This window comes from Humulus lupulus, chromosome 8 (genome assembly GCF_963169125.1).
Source record: "Humulus lupulus chromosome 8, drHumLupu1.1, whole genome shotgun sequence".
In the NCBI taxonomy this organism is placed as follows: domain Eukaryota; kingdom Viridiplantae; phylum Streptophyta; class Magnoliopsida; order Rosales; family Cannabaceae; genus Humulus; species Humulus lupulus.
This window is the reverse complement of record NC_084800.1, coordinates 172,394,594-172,403,865: the sequence shown is the minus strand read 5'-3', so window position 1 is coordinate 172,403,865 and position 9,272 is coordinate 172,394,594. Positions and strand designations below refer to the sequence as shown.

General features: G+C 42.5%; 1 non-coding gene across 1 annotated transcript; it reads right to left on the bottom strand.

Annotated features, from left to right (window-relative positions):
* Window positions 1-888: 888 nt before the first annotated feature.
* Window positions 889-983, bottom strand: TRNAY-GUA (transfer RNA tyrosine (anticodon GUA)). Its single transcript has 2 exons — window positions 947-983; window positions 889-924 (listed from the first exon to the last, which is right to left on the bottom strand). It is a non-coding gene; the product is annotated as a tRNA-Tyr (tRNA).
* Between the last annotated feature and the right edge of the window lie 8,289 nt (window positions 984-9,272).

Genomic DNA, 9,272 nt, shown 5'->3' with positions numbered 1-9,272 from the left:
TATATTTTTCTTTCACTTTTTCATTATTTCTCAAAATAATTTTAAAAAATAAGTATAAAATTGCAACATTTTAAAAATATTAGGTATATTTACCGTCACAAAAAAAAAAGTTTGAGTATAAAAATGATATTGAGTATATTTATCGTAAAAGAAATATTAGGTATAAAAATGTAACATTTTGAAAATATCAAATATTTTAGCCTTCATTTGCTCTAAATATTATAGTGAGGAATCTGTCCATGATAGTTACTCAATACAATCTATTTGAAAAGTTTGCTCATGCAACCTATTAAAATAGATTAATTGCAGAACAACACATGTTTTTTTTTTAAAAAAAAATTGTAGAAAGAAATAAAAATAAAATCATATAATTTTGGTATTGACACATACATGGCCATAATCTCAACATAATAAAAAAATAATTGAAACAAAAACATGGAGAGAGAAGAATCATGGCCGGTATTAATTAAACACGAAGATTGTGGGATCAAAATTTCCATTTTTATAAACCAAAAAAAAAGACATAACCTTACCTGTTGGTGGTGGTTCAAGTAGAGGTGGAGTGGCAGCGGTTGGATGGTTTACGTACTTTATCGTCATTTATTGTCAACATAAAAAGATCAAAATTTATTGCCATTGTTGTCTCCCGTGAGACAAAAGTTTTATAGTTTACGTACTTTTTTTTTAGTTTTGTTGAACTTACTATTACGCATATCAAGAATGCATATATAATACACTTAAACCGATCATCTTCATTTAATTAAAATAAAATTAAAAAAAAAAAAAACAGAAAAGCCAGCTCCTTAAAAATATAGTGAATGATAATAGATATCCAGACCAGATTTAGAAATAGATTAAAATAAGAGTAGAGTTTAAGATAAAATAGACTCCGACCTGCCGGATTCGAACCAGCGACCTAAGGATTATCTGATGGTAAACAATCCAACTACAGTCCTCCGCTCTACCAACTGAGCTAAGGTCGGTTGTCTACGTTTACCGTGTTAACTGCTCGTATATGAAGCATCATTATATTATTTCACTAAATTTATTCTTATATATGTACGAAGATCTTAATATTCACTCCGTATTATGATTACGCACTAGAAGAACAAGATAAAGTATATAAATATATATATATATACTATATGCACGTTTATTTAATTTTATTTATAAAATTTATTAATTATTTTTATTAAATTTATATTAATGTCATATAAATTTTGAAATAAATAATAAATTTTAATTAAATAATTTATTCATTTATTTTTGTTTAAGTTTGTGTTTATTCTAGTTGTTGAATTTGGGAGTGACAACAAGAGATTATATATTATATGTTTAATGTAATATTAAATATTATGTGTGGATTTTAAATTTATGTTTCTTGCTAGTTTTTTAAAAAAAAATCAATTTGTTATTAATTCACAATAGATTATATTATATGTTTAATATGATATTATTCTAATAAGTGAGTTTAAGTTTAATTAGATTTTATTTAAGTTATAAAACATATGATTTTATTATTTTTAAATAATTATTATTGTAAAATATCTTTAAAATATCATATTTTAATTGGTTTAATTATTTCTTATTTTAAAATAATTATCATTGTAAAATATTTGAAAAAATATCATATTTTAATTTATTTAATTATTTATTATTTTCAAATAATTATCATTGTAAAATATCTCAAAAATATCATATATATTTTTTTAATTATTTATTTTATTTTATTTAAGTTTAAGTGTTTACAAACTACCGTTAAATATTAGAATATTATGTTAAATATAATAATATTCTGTTAAAGTTAACATTAAAAAAATAAAAAACCGTTAAAACCAAGAATTTCCGTTATCTATACACTTATTATATAGAAGAGATATATTGTCCGCATAATATGGACTAATTGTGCATACAATGTCTTAGATAATAAATTCTCTAAATGAAACTATTGACGCAGTTTGTTGACGCGGTTCTTCGCCAACATGTAATTAAGAGAATGAGAGAAGGGGATTAGTGCTGAATGTAGAACCGTAGCAGATATAAGATCTTAGAGGATGAAATAGGTGACTCAAGGCACGTTTTTAAGTGGTTCAAAGGTTAAAATCCTTCTACTCCACTAGTCAATATTATTGATATATTCTGGGTATTTGGTTACAAAGTATATCTCTCTAAAGACTATTGTTTTCCCACCCTTATCAACTCCCAGGGTCTCCATATTTATAGGAGAAGGCACCTGGAAGTTGGTAAGGATGTCATCCCATGATCTTCTTATTTGTCATATCAACTCTGTGACATTCATGATTAATTCTTAAACCTGACACGTAAGTATGGTCAAATCGATAGGTAAGGAGATAATGGGCCGCACGGCCCAACCCAGCCGTGGGTGTCTGAATGCGCACGTTCCTGCAGCGTGTCCGAGAAGTCAGGGAGATATCGGACACATGATGTCAGATATATGCACGTTTATCTTGCGTGTGTTGACTTTACAAGGGGCCGTAGTCTCCATATCTAGCTCGTACCACTAGCTGTGCATCTAACTCGACCTTCGGCCTTCCGATTCCTTGCTCCAGTCTTTGGTCTCTTGGCGAGTCCTTGAGGATTCCTCAAGCTAATGGGGGGTGACCTCAAGACAGGACCTCCGACATGGGGGATGCTTATGGACTAACCATGATTAGTCCGAAGCTCGGCTTGCTAATCAGCCCGTGGAAAATCAAGGCGTACATCTGTCCCCCAAGCTCCTGCTCGTGGTACATGACGTCATATATAAGACCACAGTAGGGGCTTCTAGACTTCCCTACAGACTCTTCGTATTCCCCCCTTTACGCAGGCGCCTGGTACGTGGCACATCGTGGGTGGTGACGGTACGTCTTACGAGAATCGCATTTAATGGCTAGCCTATGCCCAGCCGTCATTTCGTATTTCGAGTGGAAGGCCTCGGATCCCTCATCAGGGCCATCCAAGGGCCTTCTACACATGGTCCTTTATGCATATAAAAAGGGGGTGGCCACCCTACGCACGGGCCACCCTTTCATTCGAACTTTTTCAAACCTCTTTTCCTCTTTCCTCTCCATACTCCAGAAGAACGAAACCCTTTTCCTCATTCGAAATTGTTGCTGCCATTTTCACCGTTTAAGAAGCTTAGGCGCACGGATCTCTCTGAAGCTTTGGAAGCTACTACACCGACGAAGCTCCTACCAACGCAACACCCTCGTCTATCTCCCAGTCATACACAGTAAGTTTTCTTACCCCGTGCATTTTGATAACATGCTACTGTAGCTTAGGCAAAAAAATTCACTGTAGCCGCATGCAAGGGTTTTCTGGGTTTTGTGGATATGGAGGGTGACAGCCCTTTTTTTTAGGTTAGGGTATATTTACAAATATGGGTTTAGAGTATGGGTTTCAGGATATTTTTCTGGGGAAAATTTCTGGGTAGGAGTTTTGGGAATTTTGGGTACAAAACCGGGTAGCTTAGGGAACACGCCTCATAAGCTGTTTTGTAATTTTCGGCCTATTGAAATTTTCCCCCCAAGGCAAATGCTATTCTGAACCTCCTGACACACGGATTCCAAGTAATTTGGGATCTGTTGGGAGTATACGCGCGTGTTCACTGAACCGCGTGGTTCCACTCTCCACGAGCTGGGCTTTCCTCAGCTCGGAAAATAATAATTGCTTCCTCCTGCTTGGGTCGAGTGTTTTCTTTTGTTCGCTAGGCGACCAGATGGCTCCAAAAAAGAACCTCCCCCAGAAGATCGTTGGAAGCTCGGCCTCCCAGCAGGAAAAAGGAAAGGCGGTGATGCCTAGCTCCCCGATCCCCCGCTTCAGGCCGGCAGTGGAGAAGGAGGTCGAGGTGGCCCCCGACGCATTCTTTGAGGCGGAGAGAATCGTCTCAAAGATAACCGACCAGACGAAGATTAATAAACTCTTCCTCACTCACAACATCGCGCTGGGGAAAGCCTCCATCATTGCCCGACCTGCTGCGGAGGGCGAGCGTAGCTGCTCGCCGCTCGAAGAGTCGTTCGCGGCCTGGAGTGGAGAACACTTCAAGGCAGGGGCCTTCCTTCCCCTGGATCAGTACTTTGCTGATTTCCTAAACTTCATGGGGTTGGCCCCATTTCAGCTCCCCCCAAACTCGTACCGTCTGCTGGAAGGGTTGAGGTACTTATTCCAGAAGCATGAGTGGGAGGTCCCCACTCCTGCGGATATTCTATATTTCTTTTGCCTCAAAGCCAGCCCTAACCAGCGGGGGCGAGGCGACGGGTTTTATTATTTAACCCGTTTTCCCAACACGGCGGCGGTCATCGAGCTGCCCAGCCATCCTAATGACTTCAAGGACCAGTTCTTCATGTCGACTAGTTTCCGGAACTGCGAGCACCACTACTTCACTCGTCCTCGTAAGTGCTCCCTGACCCTAGCCCGTGTGTTTAATTATCACTTTAACTCCTCCTGCACCCCTTTCTGACTTAAATTCATTACGCAGCCATCTTCGCGAGAACAGAGAAATCTGTGACCCTCGGGGCACAGTATGAAACACTGGCGGGCTTGCCCCCCAGTGAGAAGGATTATCGCGCGCTCGTGACAGACGAGACGATGGTGTTCTGCAAGCTGATTTTTCCAAATCAGACCTTGAACCTCAAGAGGCCCCGGGGGCGCCCCTAGCCCGAGACACCAGACCTGTCAACGTGGAGGAGGTCGCGGAAGATGAAGACGAGGAGGACGAGGGCGACGAAGTTCCGCTCGTGAGGAGCAGGAAGTGGACCTTGGAGGTCGCCCAGAGGATGGGCGAGGAGAGGATCCAATCCGGAGCAGCTGCGGGTCCTTCTGGCCAAGGTAACCCTTACTTGTTTAGGAGTCTAGATAGGGCCGCTCCAGACCCCCGGCTGGCTAGGTTCAATCCTAGGCAGATCGTCCATCGTCACAGGAGCAATCCGGACCTGAACACACTTCTGCTCCATTGTGTCGACCGGCTCGTGCTGGATCACCAAGAGAGCTGGCCTAGGGGCATCGTAGTAATAGATAATACCCTAGCCTTTAGGTCGATCCTTTTCCAGGAGTATGTCGACCGGCTCGCGCTGGATCACCAAGGGGCTTAGGCAGTACGTAGGGGAGTCTAGCCCGGAATCGGACCCGGAGCCAGAACCTGTGCCAGTTCGGGAAATAATCGTCTTAGGTTCTTCTAGCTCGGGGGGTAGGGTTCCCTTAGCATTTGTACACTTTTAGCTTTAACCTTCTGTCTTTATCTCTGTGTGATTGCTAACTTGTAATAACCACGTATTTTGTTTTACAGAAGAGATGTCTCAGCCCGAGGATAGCTTGCGGGGCGTGGTCTTCGGGGGGAACCCCTCAGCCGGGCCAAGACAGAAAAGGCTCCGGGGTTCCAAGAGTACTGCTGGGGTCTCCACCAAATCTCCGGCAAAGGAGAAGGAGAAAACCACGTCAGCCCAGGTCGTGGGAGCGATCCTTCCTGCCGCCGGATCAGGACAAATGCCTCCACCGCCTCAGCGAGTTCCGCCTGGCCCCCAGGACGTAGGAATGGAGATTGGGACTCCGTCTGTGGCGGCTTCCGATGTACGCATTCTGGTCAATCCCTAGGACCTGGAGAGGATTCCAGAGGCCTTCCGGGGGCAGATGTACGAATCGGCGAGCTACGCCGTTAACCACATCTACAAGTTCACCGAGAAGGAACTCCGGACTATTGAGTCAATGAGCCCGGTTGACGTTATGGACTCTTCAATGAGCATGACCCTAACGGTAAGCTGCCCTTTTTCTTTTAAAGCTTTCACCATTATACTCAGCCTTATTTTTCCTCTGAGAAAGTTTATCTTTCATCCCTCACAGGGTGTCGTCGCCCTTCACCAGAGCATTATCAGGGCCAGAACTCAGCTCGATGACATGAGGACCGAGCACCAGGTCACCCTTCAGGAGGTTAAGGCGGCTAAGGATGCCCTGACGACCTCGAAGGGCGAGTTGGAGAGGACCCAGGTCGACTTGGAGAAGACCCGCTCGAAGGTCCAAGAGCTCGAGACATCCCTTGCCACTTCACAGGCAGACCTTGAGGCAGCGAGGACAGAAATCCAGGCCGCCCTGGAGGAAGAGAGGACCATCTCGGAGCAGTCCATGCAGAATCTGTTCTATCACTGTTGGCTTCACAATCCGGAGGTTGACTTCTCTTTCATGCCACCGAATCTCTGGGCGCGCTTGCTGGTGAAGTTCCAGGCTCGCCTCGACAAAGAGACGCCGCCTTCGGAGACTGGGGAAGCCTCTGGTGCGGCGGAGCAGGGTGAAACGGCGACCTCCAAAGGGCCGTCTGACGGAGCTTAGGGCACTCTTCTTTTTTTTTTCTTTATATATTTTGGAGTATTTTTTGTAACCTTTGCATGAGGTGTTTTCACCTCGAGACAATTTGCCTTAGATTTTTAACTCATATTTTTTTCATGCTTTTGGCTACGATATATATCTTTTTGATGAACTTAGTTCGTGTTAACCGCTATTTATATCTCGAGCTCTTTGAAAAGAACAGCGATAAATAGATTTACATCAACTTCTAAGTTTTATGACCCAGTTAAAACCAGGACCTTATTTAGAAAACTTAGTTCGTGTTAATTTTTTATCCATATCTCGAGCTCATTAAGAAGAACAAGGAGAAATAGATTTAAATCAACTTCTGAGTTTTATATGACCCGGTTAAAACCAAGAACTTATTTAGAAAACTTAGTTCGTGTTAATTTTTTATCCATATCTCGAGCTCTTTAAGAAGAACAAGGAGAAATAGATTTAAATCAACTTCTAAGTTTTATATGACCCGGTTAAAACCAGGAACTTATTTAGAAAACTTAGTTCGTGTTAATTTTTTTTCCATATCTCGAGCTCTTTAAGAAGAACAAGGAGAAATAGATTTAAATCAACTTCTAAGTTTTATATGACCTGGTTAAAACCAGGAACTTATTTAGAAAACTTAGTTCGTGTTAATTTTTTATCCATATCTCGAGCTCTTTAAGAAGAACAAGGAGAAATAGATTTAAATCAACTTCTAAGTTTTATATGACCCTGTTAAAACTAGGAACTTATTTAGAAAACTTAGTTCGTGTTAATTTTTTATCCATATCTCGAGCTCTTTAAGAAGAACAAGGAGAAATAGATTTAAATCAACTTCTAAGTTTTATATGACCCAGTTAAAACCAGGATAGGACTTAGTTAGCGTTAACCCTTATCAATATCTCGCGTTTTTAAGAAAACCACGGTCAATCGATAAGAATCAACACCTAAGTCGTTAAGGAGACCTGGTTACATCCAGGTACCATATGCCCCCCAAGTAATTGGGAAAGGGTCTTTCGTGGTTACTTTTAAGATTACACTTACAAATATGCGTAAAAAGCTGATTTTTATTAATACATAGAAAGTGGCTTTACAGGCCTTACAAGTGGATCATTGATAATATTTCTTTAAGAGGATGGCATTCCAAGTCCGCGGGACGGCTCCTCCATCAAGTCGGGCTAACTTATAAGTCCCCTCCCTGATGACTTCGATGACCTGGTATGGTCCTTCCCAGTTTGGTCCCAACACTCAATCTTTGGGATCTTTTTCGGCCAGGAAAACTCTCCTTAGGACCAAGTCGCCAACGCTAAAGGCGCGTTTTTTGACTTTAGAGTTGAAATAGCGAGTGATCTTCTGCTGATAATGGGCGAACTGGAGTTGCGAATCCTCTCGCCTTTCATCAACGAGGTTTAGGGAATGGCATAGGAGCTCGTGGTTCCGATCTTGGTCATAGGACTGGACTCTATGCGAAAGAACCTTAACTTCCACGGGGAGGACTACTTCACTCCCGAAGGTTAGGGAGATAGGAGTATGACCCGTAGGAGTCCGATGCGAGGTCCGGTATGCCCACAGGACCTGGGGGAGCTGTTCCGGCCAGACTCCCTTTGCTTCATCTAATCCTTTCTTGAGGCTTGCCTTTAAAGTTTTGTTGACAGCCTCGACCTGGCCGTTCGCCTGAGGATAGGCCACGGAAGAGAAGCATTTTACAATTCCATGCCTGTCACAGAACTCGGTGAACAGGTCGCTGTCGAACTGAGTGCTGTTATCGGAGACGATCTTCTTGGGCAGGGCGAAGCGATAGATGATGCTTTTAATCACGAAGTCAAGCACCTTTTTAGACGTGATCGTTGCCAACGGCTCTGCCTCGGCCCACTTAGTGAAGTAGTCGATTGTGACCACGGCATAACGGACCCCGCCCTTTCCGGTAGGCAGGGCGCCTACTAAGTCTATCCCCCAAACGGCGAACGGCCAAGGGGCCGAGATCATTTTCAACTCGACTGGAGGAGCTCGGGCAACTGCAGTGTAATGCCCTGGCTACCCCAGAACAGTTACGGTGAACGGTGGACCAGGAATTTGACTCGTTGCCTGAGTCCTTTGGTCAAAAACGTGCTCTAAGTGTAATTAACAGGTTAAGGTACAAAACCAATAAAAAGGAAATGGAGATTTTATTACAAACTGCTCTGCAGAGCTAAACAAAACATTTACAAGTGGTTCTCAGTACAAAATGGTCATTATAGTTGTAAAGTTACAGTCCCGCCGACCTAAGCGGCAAAAATAGGGTAAACCCCCTAGTTCCTCTGAGAACACCTTGACCGTGGTGGTCAAGCGGCCGCATATGTACACACCACCACATCAGCTCTCCACTCAAGGCTAGGTGAGCTTTTCTTTCCCTTTACCTGCACCACATAGCACCCATGAGCCAAAGCCCAGCAAGAAAACGCAATACTTTTCATAAACATTACCAAATGATTATCATTATAATCACACTGAGCATAAAGCTTTCAAACAAATGAATAACACATGATTTTAGCGGGAGAGTGGCTGTTGAGTAAGCCACTAGCCTCCAAGCTCTCTTTTCTAGCGGAGAGTGGCTGCTAGGTAAGCCACCAGCCTCCAAGCTCTGTTTTGTAGCAGAAGAGTGGCTGATGGGTAAGCCACTAGCCTTCAAGCTCTGTTTGTTCATCGACCCTCAGGGTCGGTCAGGCATTAATGCTCCTTGAGTCATTCAATGCTAGTGGTCGATTAGATCTAATCTCTGTTGGCTTGCGTGATTCACGCTAAGGCCGTTCTGACAAGTAAGTCAGCGCTTCCTGACCTGTGTCCAGTAACACTGCCGAGCCTGACAAATAAGTCACAGCCTCACAGCTGATACTAACACTTTTGTCGATTCTGTATTCAATCCATGTCCATATTTATACAATCAACATGCCTCACAAATATCCATGCATGTCACACTTGGG